Here is a 20504-nt window from a genome sequence, read left to right on the forward strand (position 1 = left end):
GTATAATACATATACTCTTCTATAATACATATACTCTGACTCTATAATACCTAAAGTTTGACTATAATACATATACTCTTCTATAATACATATACTGTGACTATAATACATATACTCTTACTCTATAATACATATACTCTGACTATAATACATATACTCTACTATAATACATATACTCTGACTATAATACATATACTCTGACTGTATAATACATATACTCCTCTATAATACATATACTCTGACTCTATAATATCTAAAGTCTGACTATAATACATATACTCTTACTCTATAATACATATACTGTGACTATAATACATATACTCTGACTATAATACATATACTGTGACTATAATACATATACTCTGACTATAATACATATACTCTGACTGTATAATACATATACTCTGACTGTATAATACATATACTCTTCTATAATACATATACTCTACTATAATACATATACTGTGACTATAATACATATACTCTGACTGTATAATACATATACTCTTCTATAATACATATACTCTGACTCTATAATACCTAAAGTCTGACTATAATACATATACTCTTCTATAATACATATACTGTGACTATAATACATATACTCTTACTCTATAATACATATACTCTGACTATAATAAATATACTCTGACTCTATAATACCTAAAGTCTGACTATAATACATATACTGTGACTATAATACATATACTCTGACTATAATACATATACTCTACTATAATACATATACTGTGACTATAATACATATACTCTGACTGTATAATACATATACTCTGACTGTATAATACATTTACTCTGACTGTATAATACATATACTCTTCTGTAATACATATACTCTGACTCTGTATTATAGTCAGACTTTAGGTATTATAGAGTCAGAGTATATGTATTATAGAAGAGTATATGTATTATACAGTCAGAGTATATGTATTATAGTCACAGTATATGTATTATAGAGTAAGAGTATATGTATTATAGTCACAGTATATGTATTATAGAAGAGTATATGTATTATAGTCAGACTTTAGGTATTATATATACTCTTCTATAATACATATACTGTGACTATAATACATATACTCTGACTCTATAATACCTAAAGTCTGACTATAATACATATACTGTGACTATAATACATATACTCTGACTATAATACATATACTCTGACTATAATACATATACTCTGACTGTATAATACATATACTCTTCTATAATACATATACTCTGACTCTATAATACCTAAAGTCTGACTATATTACATATACTCTGACTGTATAATACATATACTCTACTATAATACATATACTGTGACTATAATACATATACTCTGACTGTATAATACATATACACTTCTATAATACATATACTCTGACTCTATAATACCTAAAGTCTGACTATAATACATATACTCTTCTATAATACATATACTCTGACTCTATAATACCTAAAGTTTGACTATAATACATATACTCTTCTATAATGCATATACTGTGACTATAATACATATACTTTGACTATAATACATATACTCTGACTATAATACATATACTCTGATTGTATAATACATATACTCTACTATAATACATATACTGTGACTATAATACATATACTCTGACTGTATAATTCATATGCTCATCTATAATACATATTCTCTGACTCTATAATACCTAAAGTCTGACTATATTACATATACTCTGACTGTATAATACATATACTTTACTATAATACATATACTGTGACTATAATACATATACTGTGACTATAATACATATACTCTGACTATAATACATATACTGTGACTATAATACAAATACTCTGACTATAATACATATACTCTACTATAATACATATACTGTGACTGTAATACATATACTCTGACTGTATAATACATATACTCTGACTATAATACATATACTCTGACTATAATACATATACTCTGACTATAATACATATACTCTGACTGTATAATACATATACTCTTCTATAATACATATACTCTGACTCTATAATACCTAAAGTCTGACTATAATACATATACTCTGACTGTATAATACATATACTCTACTATAATACATATACTGTGACTATAATACAAATACTCTGACTGTATAATACATATACTCTGACTGTATAATACATATACTCTTCTATAATACATATACTCTGACTCTATAATACCTAAAGTCTGACTATAATACATATACTCTGACAGTATAATACATATACTCTGACTGTATAATACATATACTCTTCTATAATACATATACTCTGACTCTATAATACCTAAAGTCTGACTATAATACATATACTCTTCTATAATACATATACTGTGACTATAATACATATACTGTGACTATAATACATATACTCTGACTATAATACATATACTGTGACTATAATACATATACTCTGACTCTATAATACCTAAAGTCTGACTATAATACATATACTCTGACTATAATACATATACTGTGACTATAATACAAATACTCTGACTATAATACATATACTCTACTATAATACATATACTGTGACTATAATACAAATACTCTGACTGTATAATACATATACTCTGACTGTATAATACATATACTCTTCTATAATACATATAGTCTGACTCTATAATACCTAAAGTCTGACTATAATACATATACTCTTCTATAATACATATACTGTGACTATAATACATATACTCTGACTATAATACATATACTCTGACTCTATAATACGTAAAGTCTGACTATAATACATATACTGTGACTATAATACATATACTCTGACTATAATACATATACTCTGACTATAATACATATACTCTGACTGTATAATACATATACTCTGACTGTATAATACATATACTCTGACTGTATAATACATATACTCTGACTGTATAATACATATACTCTTCTATAATACATATACTCTGACTATAATAGATATACTCTGACTATAATACATATACTCTGACTATAATACATATACTCTGACTATAATGCATATACTCTGACTGTATAATACATATACTCTACTATAATACATATACTGTGACTATAATACAAATACTCTGACTATAATACATATACTCTGACTGTATAATACATATACTCTTCTATAATACATATACTCTGACTATAATACATATACTGTGACTATAATACATATTCTCTGACTATAATACATATACTCTGACTATAATACATATACTCTGACTGTATAATACATATACTCTTCTATAATACATATACTCTGACTATAATACATATACTATGACTATAATACATATACTATGACTGTATAATACATATACTCTGACTATAATACATATACTCTGACTATAATACATATACTCTGACTATAATACATATACTCTTCTATAATACATATACTCTGACTATAATACATATACTCTGACTATAATACATATACTCTGACTATAATACATATACTCTGACTATAATACATATTCTCTACTATAATACATATACTCTGACTATAATACATATTCTCTACTATAATACATATACTCTGACTATAATACATATACTATGACTATAATACATATACTCTGACTGTATAATACATATACTCTGACTCTATAATACATATACTGTGACTATAATACATATACTCTGACTGTATAATACATATACTCTTCTATAATACATATTCTCTGACTGTATAATACATATACTCTACTATAATACATATACTGTGACTATAATACATATACTGTGACTATAATACATATACTGTGACTATAATACAAATACTCTGACTATAATACATATACTCTACTTTAATACATATACTGTGACTATAATACATATACTGTGACTATAATACATATACTGTGACTATAATACATATACTCTGACTATAATACAAATACTCTGACTATAATACATATACTCTACTATAATACATATACTGTGACTATAATACATATACTCTGACTGTATAATACATATACTTTTCTATAATACATATACTCTGACTCTATAATACCTAAAGTCTGACTATAATACATATACTCTTCTATAATACATATACTGTGACTATAATACATATACTCTTACTCTATAATACATATACTCTGACTATAATACATATACTCTTACTATAATACATATACTCTGACTATAATACATATACTCTGTATAATACATATACTATTCTATAATACATATACTCTGACTCTATAATACCTAAAGTCTCACTATAATACATATACTCTGACTGTATAATACATATACTCTTCTATAATACATATACTCTGACTATAATACACATACTGTGACTATAATACATATACTCTGACTATAATACATATACTCTGACTCTATAATACGTAAAGTCTGACTATAATACATATACTGTGACTATAATACATATACTGTGACTATAATACATATACTCTGACTATAATACATATACTCTGACTATAATACATATACTCTGACTGTATAATACATATACTCTGACTGTATAATACATATACTCTGACTGTATAATACATATACTCTTCTATAATACATATACTCTGACTATAATAGATATACTCTGACTATAATACATATACTCTACTATAATACATATACTCTACTATAATACATATACTCTGACTATAATACCTAAAGTCTGACTATAATGCATATACTCTGACTGTATAATACATATACTCTACTATAATACATATACTGTGACTATAATACAAATACTCTGACTATAATACATATACTCTGACTGTATAATACATATACTCTTCTATAATACATATACTCTGACTATAATACATATACTGTGACTATAATACATATTCTCTGACTATAATACATATACTCTGACTATAATACATATACTCTGACTGTATAATACATATACTCTTCTATAATACATATACTCTGACTATAATACATATACTATGACTATAATACATATACTATGACTGTATAATACATATACTCTGACTATAATACATATACTCTGACTATAATACATATATTACTATAATACAAATACTCTGACTATAATAGAAATACTCTGACTATAATACATATACTCTACTATATTACATATACTGTGACTATAATACATATACTGTGACTATAATACATATACTCTGACTGTATAATACATATACTCTACTATAATACATATACTGTGATTATAATACATATACTGTGACTATAATACATATACTCTGACTATAATACATATACTGTGACTATAATACAAATACTCTGACTATAATACATATACTCTACTATAAAACATATACTGTGACTATAATACATATACTGTGACTATAATACATATACTCTTCTATAATACATATACTCTGACTATAATACATATACTATGACTATAATACATATACTATGACTGTATAATACATATACTCTGACTATAATACATATACTCTGACTATAATACATATATTACTATAATACAAATACTCTGACTATAATAGAAATACTCTGACTATAATACATATACTCTACTATATTACATATACTGTGACTATAATACATATACTGTGACTATAATACATATACTCTGACTGTATAATACATATACTCTACTATAATACATATACTGTGATTATAATACATATACTGTGACTATAATACATATACTCTGACTATAATACATATACTGTGACTATAATACAAATACTCTGACTATAATACATATACTCTACTATAATACATATACTGTGACTATAATACATATACTGTGACTATAATACATATACTCTGACTATAATACAAATACTCTGACTATAATACATATACTCTACTATATTACATATACTGTGACTATAATACATATACTCTGACTGTATAATACATATACTCTGACTGTATAATACATATACTTTTCTATAATACATATACTCTGACTCTATAATACCTAAAGTCTGACTATAATACATATACTCTTCTATAATACATATACTGTGACTATAATACATATACTCTTACTCTATAATACATATACTCTGACTATAATACATATACTCTGACTCTATAATACCTAAAGTCTGACTATAATACATATACTATGACTATAATACATATACTGTGACTATAATACATATACTCTGACTATAATACATATACTCTGACTATAATACATATACTCTGTATAATACATATACTATTCTATAATACATATACTCTGACTCTATAATACCTAAAGTCTCACTATAATACATATACTCTGACTGTATAATACATATACTCTTCTATAATACATATACTCTGACTATAATACATATACTGTGACTATAATACATATACTCTACTATAATACATATACTCTGACTATAATACCTTAAGTCTGACTATAATACATATACTCTGACTGTATAATACATATACTCTACTATAATACATATACTGTGACTATCATCATCATCATCATCATCATTTATTTATATAGCGCCACTAATTCCGCAGCGCTGTACAGAGAACTCATTCACATCAGTCCCTGCCCCATTGGAGCTTACAGTCTAAATTCCCTAATATAGACACACACACACACAGACATATACATACAGACAGAGAGGTAGACACTAGGGTCAATTTTTGATAGCAGCCAATTAACCTACCAGTATGTTTTTGGAGTGTGGGAGGAAACCGGAGCACCCGGAGGAAACCCACGCAAACACAGGGAGAACTCCACACAGATATAGTCGGGAATCGAACTCATGACCTCAGTGCTGTGAGGCTGAAGTGCTAACCACTAGGCCACTGTGCTGACTATAATACAAATACTCTGACTATAATACAAATACTTTGACTATAATACATATACTCTGACTGTATAATACATATACTCTTCTATAATACATATACTCTGACTATAATACATATACTGTGACTATAATACATATTCTCTGACTATAATACATATAATCTGATAGTATAATACATATACTCTTCTATAATACATATACTCTGACTCTATAATACCTAAAGTCTGACTATAATACATATACTCTTCTATAATACATATATTGTGACTATAATACAAATACTCTTACTCTATAATACATATACTCTGACTATAATACATATACTCTGACTGTATAATACATATACTCTTCTATAATACATATTCTCTGACTCTATAATACCTAAAGTCTGACTATAATACATATACTCTGACTGTATAATACATATACTCTTCTATAATACATATACTCTGACTATAATACATATACTATGACTATAATACATATACTATGACTGTATAATACATATACTCTGACTATAATACATATACTCGGACTATAATACATATACTCGGACTATAATACATATACTCTTCTATAATACATATACTCTGACTATAATACATATACTTTGACTATAATACATATACTCTGACTATAATACATATACTCTGACTCTAATACATATTCTCTACTATAATACATATACTCTGACTATAATACATATACTCTGACTATAATACATATACTATGACTATAATACATATACTGTGACTGTATAATACATATACTCTGACTCTATAATACATATACTGTGACTATAATACATATACTCTGACTGTATAATACATATACTCTTCTATAATACATATTCTCTGACTCTATAATACCTAAAGTCTGACTATAATACATATACTCTGACTGTATAATACATATACTCTACTATAATACATATACTGTGACTATAATACATATACTGTGACTATAATACATATACTCTGACTATAATAAATATACTGTGACTATAATACAAATACTCTGACTGTAAAATACATATACTCTGACTGTATAATACATATACTTTTCTATAATACATATACTCTGACTCTATAATACCTAAAGTCTGACTATAATACATATACTCTTCTATAATACATATACTGTGACTATAATACATATACTCTTACTCTATAATACATATACTCTTCTATAATACATATACTGTGACTATAATACATATACTCTTACTCTATAATACATATACTCTGACTATAATACATATACTCTGACTCTATAATACCTAAAGTATGACTATAATACATATACTGTGACTATAATACATATACTCTGACTATAATACATATACTCTGACTATAATACATATACTCTGACTGTATAATACATATACTCTTCTATAATACATATACTCTGACTCTATAATACCTAAAGTCTGACTATAATACATATACTCTGACTGTATAATACATATACTCTACTATAATACATAAACTGTGACTATAATAGAAATACTCTGACTATAATACATATACTCTACTATAATACATATACTGTGACTATAATACATATACTCTAAATGTATAATACATATACTCTGACTGTATAATACATATACTCTTCTATAATACATATACTCTGACTCTATAATACCTAAAGTCTGACTATAATACATATACTCTTCTATAATACATATACTGTGACTATAATACATATACTCTTACTCTATAATACATATACTCTGACTATAATACATATACTCTGACTATAATACATATTCTCTACTATAATACATATACTCTGACTATAATACATATTCTCTACTATAATACATATACTCTGACTATAATACATATACTATAACTATAATACATATACTCTGACTGTATAATACATATACTCTTCTATAATACATATTCTCTGACTCTATAATACCTAAAGTCTGACTATAATACATATACTCTGACTGTATAATACATATACTCTTCTATAATACATGTACTGTGACTATAATACCTATTCTCTGACTATAATACATATACTCTACTATAATACATATACTCTACTATAATACATATACTCTGACTATAATACCTTAAGTCTGACTATAATACATATACTCTGACTGTATAATACATATACTCTACTATAATACATATACTGTGACTATAATAGAAATACTCTGACTATAATACATATACTCTGACTGTATAATACATACACTCTTCTATAATACATATACTCTGACTATAATACATATACTCTGACTATAATACATATTCTCTACTATAATACATATACTCTGACTATAATACATATTCTCTACTATAATACATATACTGTGACTATAATACAAATACTCTGACTATAATACATATACTCTGACTGTATAATACATATACTCTTCTATAATACATATACTCTGACTATAATACATATACTCTGACTATATTACCTAAAGTCTGACTATAATACATATACTCTGACTGTATAATACATATACTCTACTATAATACATATACTGTGACTATAATACAAATACTCTGACTATAATACATATACTCTGACTGTATAATACATATACTCTTCTATAATACATATACTCTGACTATAATACATATACTGTGACTATAATACATATTCTCTGACTATAATACATATACTCTGATTGTATAATACATATACTCTACTATAATACATATACTGTGACTATAATACATATACTCTGACTGTATAATACCTAAAGTCTGACTATAATACATATACTCTGACTGTATAATACATATACTCTACTATAATACATATACTGTGAATATAATACAAATACTCTGACTATAATACATATACTCTGACTGTATAATACATATACTCTTCTATAATACATATACTCTGACTATAATACATATACTGTGACTATAATACATATTCTCTGACTATAATACATATAATCTGATTGTATAATACATATACTCTACTATAATACATATACTCTGACTGTATAATACATATACTCTTCTATAATACATATACTCTGACTATAATACATATACTATGACTATAATACATATACTATGACTGTATAATACATATACTCGGACTATAATACATATACTCTTCTATAATACATATACTCTGACTCTAATACATATTCTCTACTATAATACATATACTCTTCTATAATACATATACTCTGACTATAATACATATACTCTGACTATAATACATATACTCTGACTATAATACATATTCTCTACTATAATACATATACTCTGACTATAATACATATTCTCTACTATAATACATATACTCTGACTATAATACATATTCTCTACTATAATACATATACTCTGACTATAATACATATTCTCTACTATAATACATATACTCTGACTATAATACATATACTATGACTATAATACATATACTGTGACTGTATAATACATATACTCTGACTCTATAATACATATACTGTGACTATAATACATATACTCTGACTGTATGATACATATACTCTTCTATAATACATATTCTCTGACTCTATAATAACTAAAGTCTGACTATAATACATATACTCTGACTGTATAATACATATACTCTACTATAATACATATACTGTGACTATAATACATATACTCTGACTATAATACATATACTCTGACTATAATACATATTCTGTGACTATAATACAAATACTCTGACTGTATAATACATATACTCTGACAGTATAATACATATACTCTTCTATAATACATATACTCTGACTCTATAATACCTAAAGTCTGACTATAATACATATACTCTTCTATAATACATATACTGTGACTATAATACATATACTCTTACTCTATAATACATATACTCTGACTATAATACATATACTCTGACTATAATACATATACTCTGACTCTATAATACCTAAAGTCTGACTATAATACATATACTGTGACTATAATACATATACTCTGACTCTATAATACATATACTCTGACTATAATACATATACTGTGACTATAATACAAATACTCTGACTATAATACATATACTCTACTATAATACATATTCTCTGACTATAATACATATACTCTGATTGTATAATACATATACTCTACTATAATACATATACTGTGACTATAATACATATACTCTGACTGTATAATACATATACTCTTCTATAATACATATTCTCTGACTCTATAATACCTAAAGTCTGACTATAATACATATACTCTGACTGTATAATACATATACTCTTCTATAATACATATACTCTGACTCTATAATACCTAAAGTCTGACTATAATACATATACTCTTCTATAATACATATACTGTGACTATAATACATATACTCTTACTCTATAATACATATACTCTGACTATAATACATATACTCTGACTATAATACATATTCTCTGACTATAATACATATTCTCTACTATAATACATATACTCTGACTATAATACATATACTATAACTATAATACATATACTCTGACTGTATAATACATATACTCTTCTATAATACATATTCTCTGACTCTATAATACCTAAAGTCTGACTATAATACATATACTCTGACTGTATAATACATATACTCTTCTATAATACATGTACTGTGACTATAATACATATTCTCTGACTATAATACATATACTCTACTATAATACATATACTCTACTATAATACATATACTCTGACTATAATACCTTAAGTCTGACTATAATACATATACTCTGACTGTATAATACATATACTCTACTATAATACATATACTGTGACTATAATAGAAATACTCTGACTATAATACATATACTCTGACTGTATAATACATACACTCTTCTATAATACATATACTCTGACTATAATACATATACTCTGACTATAATACATATTCTCTACTATAATACATATACTCTGACTATAATACATATTCTCTACTATAATACATATACTGTGACTATAATACAAATACTCTGACTATAATACATATACTCTGACTGTATAATACATATACTCTTCTATAATACATATACTCTGACTATAATACATATACTCTGACTATATTACCTAAAGTCTGACTATAATACATATACTCTGACTGTATAATACATATACTCTACTATAATACATATACTGTGACTATAATACAAATACTCTGACTATAATACATATACTCTGACTGTATAATACATATACTCTTCTATAATACATATACTCTGACTATAATACATATACTGTGACTATAATACATATTCTCTGACTATAATACATATACTCTGATTGTATAATACATATACTCTACTATAATACATATACTGTGACTATAATACATATACTCTGACTGTATAATACCTAAAGTCTGACTATAATACATATACTCTGACTGTATAATACATATACTCTACTATAATACATATACTGTGAATATAATACAAATACTCTGACTATAATACATATACTCTGACTGTATAATACATATACTCTTCTATAATACATATACTCTGACTATAATACATATACTGTGACTATAATACATATTCTCTGACTATAATACATATAATCTGATTGTATAATACATATACTCTACTATAATACATATACTCTGACTGTATAATACATATACTCTTCTATAATACATATACTCTGACTATAATACATATACTATGACTATAATACATATACTATGACTGTATAATACATATACTCGGACTATAATACATATACTCTTCTATAATACATATACTCTGACTCTAATACATATTCTCTACTATAATACATATACTCTTCTATAATACATATACTCTGACTATAATACATATACTCTGACTATAATACATATACTCTGACTATAATACATATTCTCTACTATAATACATATACTCTGACTATAATACATATTCTCTACTATAATACATATACTCTGACTATAATACATATTCTCTACTATAATACATATACTCTGACTATAATACATATTCTCTACTATAATACATATACTCTGACTATAATACATATACTATGACTATAATACATATACTGTGACTGTATAATACATATACTCTGACTCTATAATACATATACTGTGACTATAATACATATACTCTGACTGTATGATACATATACTCTTCTATAATACATATTCTCTGACTCTATAATAACTAAAGTCTGACTATAATACATATACTCTGACTGTATAATACATATACTCTACTATAATACATATACTGTGACTATAATACATATACTCTGACTATAATACATATACTCTGACTATAATACATATTCTGTGACTATAATACAAATACTCTGACTGTATAATACATATACTCTGACAGTATAATACATATACTCTTCTATAATACATATACTCTGACTCTATAATACCTAAAGTCTGACTATAATACATATACTCTTCTATAATACATATACTGTGACTATAATACATATACTCTTACTCTATAATACATATACTCTGACTATAATACATATACTCTGACTATAATACATATACTCTGACTCTATAATACCTAAAGTCTGACTATAATACATATACTGTGACTATAATACATATACTCTGACTCTATAATACATATACTCTGACTATAATACATATACTGTGACTATAATACAAATACTCTGACTATAATACATATACTCTACTATAATACATATTCTCTGACTATAATACATATACTCTGATTGTATAATACATATACTCTACTATAATACATATACTGTGACTATAATACATATACTCTGACTGTATAATACATATACTCTTCTATAATACATATTCTCTGACTCTATAATACCTAAAGTCTGACTATAATACATATACTCTGACTGTATAATACATATACTCTTCTATAATACATATACTCTGACTATAATACATATACTATGACTATAATACATATACTATGACTATAATACATATACTATGCCTGTATAATACATATACTCTGACTATAATACATATACTCTGACTATAATACATATACTCTGACTATAATACATATACTCTTCTATAATACATATACTCTGACTATAATACATATACTCTGACTATAATACATATTCTCTACTATAATACATATACTCTGACTATAATACATATTCTCTACTATAATACATATACTCTGACTATAATACATATACTATGACTATAATACATATACTCTGACTGTATAATACATATACTCTGACTCTATAATACATATACTATGACTATATAATACATATACTCTGACTATAATACATATATTCTGACTATAAAACATATACTCAGACTCTATAATACATATACTCTGACTATAATACATATACTCTGACTCTATAATACATATACTGTGACTATAATACATATACTGTGACTATAATACATATACTCTGACTGTATAATACATATACTCTTCTATAATACATATACTCTGACTGTATAATACATATACTCTGACTATAATACATATACTCTGACTATAATACATATACTCTGACTATAATACATATACTCTGACTGTATAATACATATACTCTGACTATAATACATATACTCTGACTATAATACATATACTCTGACTATAATACATATACTCTGACTATAATACATATACTCTGACTATAAAACATATACTCAGACTCTATAATACATATACTCTGACTATAATACATATACTCTGACTGTCTAATACATATACTCTGACTCTATAATACATATACTGTGACTATAATACATATACTGTGACTATAATACATATACTCTGACTGTATAATACATATACTCTTCTATAATACATATACTCTGACTGTATAATACATATACTCTGACTGTATAATACATATACTATGATTATATAATACATATACTCTGACTATAATACATATACTCTGACTATAGTACATATACTCTGACTTTATAATACATATACTCTGACTATAATACATTTACTCTGACTATAATACATTTACTCTGACTGTAATACATATACTCTGACTATAAAACATATACTCAGACTCTATAATACATATACTCTGACTATAATACATATACTATGACTGTCTAATACATATACTCAGACTATAATACATATACTGTGACTATAATACATATACTCTGACTATAATACATATACTCTGACTCCATAATACATATACTCTGACTCTATAATACATATACTATGACCATAATACATATACTCTGACTCTATAATACATATACTATGACTATAATACATATACTCAGACTGTATAATACATATACTCTGACTCTATAATACATATACTGTGACTATAATACATATACTATGACTATATAATACATATACTCTGACTATAATACATATACTATGACTATATAATACATATACTATGACTATAATACATATACTCTTCTATAATACATATACTCTGACTCTAATACATATACTCTGACTCTAATACATATACTCTGACTCTAATACATATACTCTGACTCTAATACATATACTCTGACTGTATAATACATATACTCTGACTATAATACATATACTCTGACTGTATAATACATATACTCTTCTATAATACATATACTCTGACTCTATAATACATATAGTCTGACTATAATACATATTCTCTGACTATAATACATATACTCTGACTATAATACATATACTCTGACTATAATACATATACTCTACTATAATACATATACTCTGACTATAATACATATACTCTGACTATAATACATATACTCTGACTATAATACATATACTCTGACTCTATAATACATATACTCTACTATAATACATATAGTCTTCTATAATACATATACTATGACTATATAATACATATACTCTGACTATAATACATATACTCTGACTATAATACATGTACTCTGACTATAATACATATACTCTGACTGTATAATACATATACTCTGACTCTATAATACATATACTATGACTATATAATACATATACTCTGACTATAATACATATACTCTGACTCTATAATACATATATACATATAATATGACTATATAATACATATACTCTGACTATAATACATATACTCTGACTGTATAATACATATACTCTGACTATAATACATATACTCTGACTGTATAATACATATACTCTTCTATAATACATATACTCTGACTCTATAATACATATACTCTGACTATAATACATATTCTCTGACTATAATACATATACTCTGACTATAATACATATACTCTACTATAATACATATACTCTACTATAATACATATACTATGACTATAATACATATACTCTACTATAATACATATACTCTTCTATAATACATATACTCTGACTCTAATACATATACTCTGACTCTAATACATATACTCTGACTCTAATACATATACTCTTCTATAATACATATACTCTGACTATAATACATATACGCTGACTATAATACATATACTCTGACTCTATAATACATATACTATGACTATAATACATATACTCTGACTCTATAATACATATACTATGACTATAATACATATACTCTGACTCTATAATACATATACTATGACTATAATACATATACTCAGACTGTATAATACATATACTCTGACTCTATAATACATATACTGTGACTATAATACATATACTCTGACTATATAATACATATACTCTGACTATAATACATATACTCTGACTATAATACATATACTCTGACTCTATAATACATATACTATGACAATAATACATATACTCAGACTGTATAATACATATACTATGACTATAATACATATACTCTGACTCTATAATACATATACTCTGACTATTATACATATACTCTGACTCTATAATACATATACTATGACTATAATACATATACTCAGACTGTATAATACATATACTCTGACTCTATAATACATATACTGTGACTATAATACATATACTATGACTATAATACATATACTATGACTATAATACATATACTGTAACTCTATAATACATATACTATGACTATAATACATATACTGTAACTCTATAATACATATACTATGACTATAATACATATACTATGACTATAATACATATACTGTAACTCTATAATACATATACTATGACTATAATACATATACTGTAACTCTATAATACATATACTATGACTATAATACATATACTATGACTATAATACATATACTGTAACTCTATAATACATATACTCTGACTATAATACATATACTATGACTATAATACATATACTGTAACTCTATAATACATATACTATGACTATAATACATATACTCTGACTATAATACATATACTATGACTATAATACATATACTCTGACACCAGCTGAGATAGGACAAGTTACATCTGTACATTATCCGTTTTTTGACACCGTGTAATTTGTTTTTATTTTATTTTAATTTCATTGCCTTCACAGTAATTCAAGTAAAAATATAATTCCATTTACTTGTGTCTATAGTTTCACTCTATAAAAAAGAAACATATCAATGGAGACAATAAAAGCAATTTGTTACTAATTAGTATAATTAAATGTGATAATTTAACGCTAGTATTATTGAAAGGTTCAGAAGGTAAAATAAGCTAAAATAAGCAATGATACAATGTATCTGAAGAGCATCGAGGGCAGATCTTACTGTGTGACATTATACACTTATATCGCTCTTCCACGCGTGTTAACGAATTCGTTTACAGAATATGAAGTTTCCCATCCGCGAATATCCTTCGTTCCCCTGGAAAATAACAGTGAAAGAAACTTGAATTTATATTTCATGTTTGGTGATTTCATAGCGCACATAGAACATACATATTACATACATATTATATATATATATAGTATAAATGTATAGTATAGATAGAATGAGTGTGTCCAGTCACTGGATCTGCTCTTATCAGCTATTGCTGGCCGGGGTTATAAGTTATCAGGGATTGTGTCAGGGGGTAGAGAAGGTTCCAGGGATAATATCACAAATTTATCAGGAAAAACCCAGGAATTTATTTGACTTACAGAGAAGGAAAACAAACGGCTGAAGTTTCAGAAAGTCACTGGCAAAGACTCCAAAAAGGACTAATTCAGTCTTATAATGAAACTTTTTCCAACATATTTCTACGACATGAACTGTCGCATTATGGTGGAGAATATCTGGAACCTACAACTATTTGTGAACCTCGTTTTATTGTTATATGTAGATCACTAGAAATATAGAAAATATAAATTTTTAAGTTTGTTTCTTACTAACTATGATAGGAATAGTTTTGTTTTACATATGAACGAATATATATATATATATATATATATATATATATAAATATATATATATATATATATATATATATATATATATATATATATATATATTCGTTCATATGTAAAACAAAACACATGCATGGAGTAGCTAAGTTTTGTAATATATATATATATATATATATATATATATATATATATATATATATATATATATATATATATTACAAAACTTAGCTACTCCATGCATGTGTAAAAATTATACATGGTGCGGATATATATATATATATATATATATATATATATATATATATATATATATATATATATATATATATGTTAGTAAATATATCGCGGTTGACATTATTTTCGATACTGATGTATAATTTGTGTTTAGGCTTCAGTCACATTTCCAGCAATGAAGAGGTTATTTGAGACAATAATAATCATTCTGGTATCTCAGTGACTTTGCATTTGGTTTGCAGTTTTTATCAATATTTATTAATCTTTGTTTAATGTTTTAACGATTAATAAAAAAAGTAACGCTGCTTCGCTCGCTTGTTTAGGGGCGATTTAGAACAATGTAATTCTCTGGTACTCTCAGTGAGATCTTATTGAATATACTATATCTCCACAGTCCGCTGTGTAGTGTAACCCTCTTCAGATAATGTATGTGTAGCCTTAATGGGCACCTACAGCTAAACGCCACAATAATACAGCTATAATAATATAACATCCTCTATTCTGAAAGAGTTACTGTAATGGCGACAAGATCATCTAACTCATAGTGAAATTGTGGGACTAAAACTGGACTAAACAAGTGACAGAGATCACAGAACGGAAAGATCATTGTTTAATTAATTAATTAGTGGCTACAGGTTTGTATAGAGTGATGCTCTGGTGGGACCATATGTGTTACTATTCCCTCCATATTCTGATTATATTCTGTATTATATGAGGAGAACACTATATACACCTGCTCTGTGTCCAATGGGTAATTTGTAGGTATCTCGAAGATGGAGAATTGTTTATGTTGCTGCCGGGTAATAAGATGAGGGATGAAATCACAGGATCCTGATAGTGTAGTGCAAATCCTCAGACTGCAGGTGAAAGTAATGTCCAGCCTAATACAGGGAAATACTGACTGACTGCTGTGCCTGCCCGGCTGCTGGTGGCCTCCGATTTATTGTCAGCGATGGTTCTGCATGTTCTGTATGTATTTTGTATAGATATATATATATATTATTTTTTTTGTATAGATGGATTGTAGTTTATTTCTGTGCATGCTGTAGAAGAATGCGCAGATTTGCGGTGTGACGCACCCGCAAATGCCACTGGTGGTGGATAATTCTTGCACATTTGTTGAGAGATAACACTTGCTCCATGTTCTCGCTATAAGAGCAATTTCCCCAGAGCAACACACACAGCACATGCACAATAACACGTATATCTATCTATATAAGTTAGTAAATGTGCAAGAAAAACAAATAATTCATATATTTCATACATAGAGGAACGTACACTCTATAAACGTAACAACAGAGAGTAACACACATATGACAGAGGAACGACATCGTAAAATAACAATTCTATAAAAACAACATATAGTATATCTAGAAGATATTACATATTATTGTGATTGAGCTGGGCAGCGATTCTGGGTGAATTCTGGTGCTGGTTTATTATACATTTCATCTCACTAATTCCTTTGCAAATGTTTAATTACACACAACAACCAATCAGAAATTAGCTTTCACTGCCCAACTTGCACTAGACCAACTAAATCTAATTGCTGATTGGTTGGGATAAAGGTAATTTTCCCACTTATAAACATAATTAACTTCCAATATAATATTTTTATTATTATTATTATTATTGGGACTGACAAAGACTAATAATCATTTTTGCAGTAAATGGTGTAGGTCAGCCTGTAGCTCTCCGTGTGGTGGCACTACAAGTATCAGCATACCCTGTTCACCAAAGCTGGGGAATCACCATTTTCCAACCTCAGTTTTGGAATCTTGTGTCTGTCAGTCCTATAGGAGAAGTGCCATATAATCTGCACTGATTAGGAGAGAGCTCACCCCCTTAGCAGGCTGCATTCTTCAGCCAAATGGTTAATGAGATACTGGGGTGTCCTTATCCCGCTCCCCATCTTATCACACCAGATGTTTCACTGTAACTCAATTATTGTACACTAGCCCCCCTCCCCCCCTGTGATTTACAGGGAGCACAGAACTGTCAGGATGAATCACACACTCACAAACATCTCTTGTGATGCAACATCTTCATTGCAAAACATCCAGTGATTTGTCGGTTATTTTTTTTTATCGGATAAAACTTAAATTTTTAAAATCTATTTTAAATGACTATTACACGATGCTGTTTGAATTATCAGAATGATTTTCTTTATTGATCCTATGCAACATCGGATAAAGATTAGGCTTCATTCTTACAGTCTCTATAGAGTGTTATCAGGTTGCAGGGAAAGTTAAAATAAT

General features: G+C 26.5%; 1 long non-coding RNA gene across 1 annotated transcript in view; it reads right to left on the reverse strand.

Moving 5' to 3' along the window:
• Positions 1-20504, reverse strand: part of LOC142103692 (uncharacterized) — a 32403-nt gene that overhangs the window by 7809 nt on the left and 4090 nt on the right. The window contains exon 2 of the long non-coding RNA XR_012679423.1: positions 17396-17491. This is a non-coding gene — a long non-coding RNA (uncharacterized LOC142103692). The remainder of the gene's footprint in view (positions 1-17395; positions 17492-20504) is intronic.

This window comes from Mixophyes fleayi, chromosome 10 (assembly GCF_038048845.1).
Source record: "Mixophyes fleayi isolate aMixFle1 chromosome 10, aMixFle1.hap1, whole genome shotgun sequence".
NCBI classification, from domain to species: Eukaryota; Metazoa; Chordata; class Amphibia; order Anura; family Limnodynastidae; genus Mixophyes; species Mixophyes fleayi.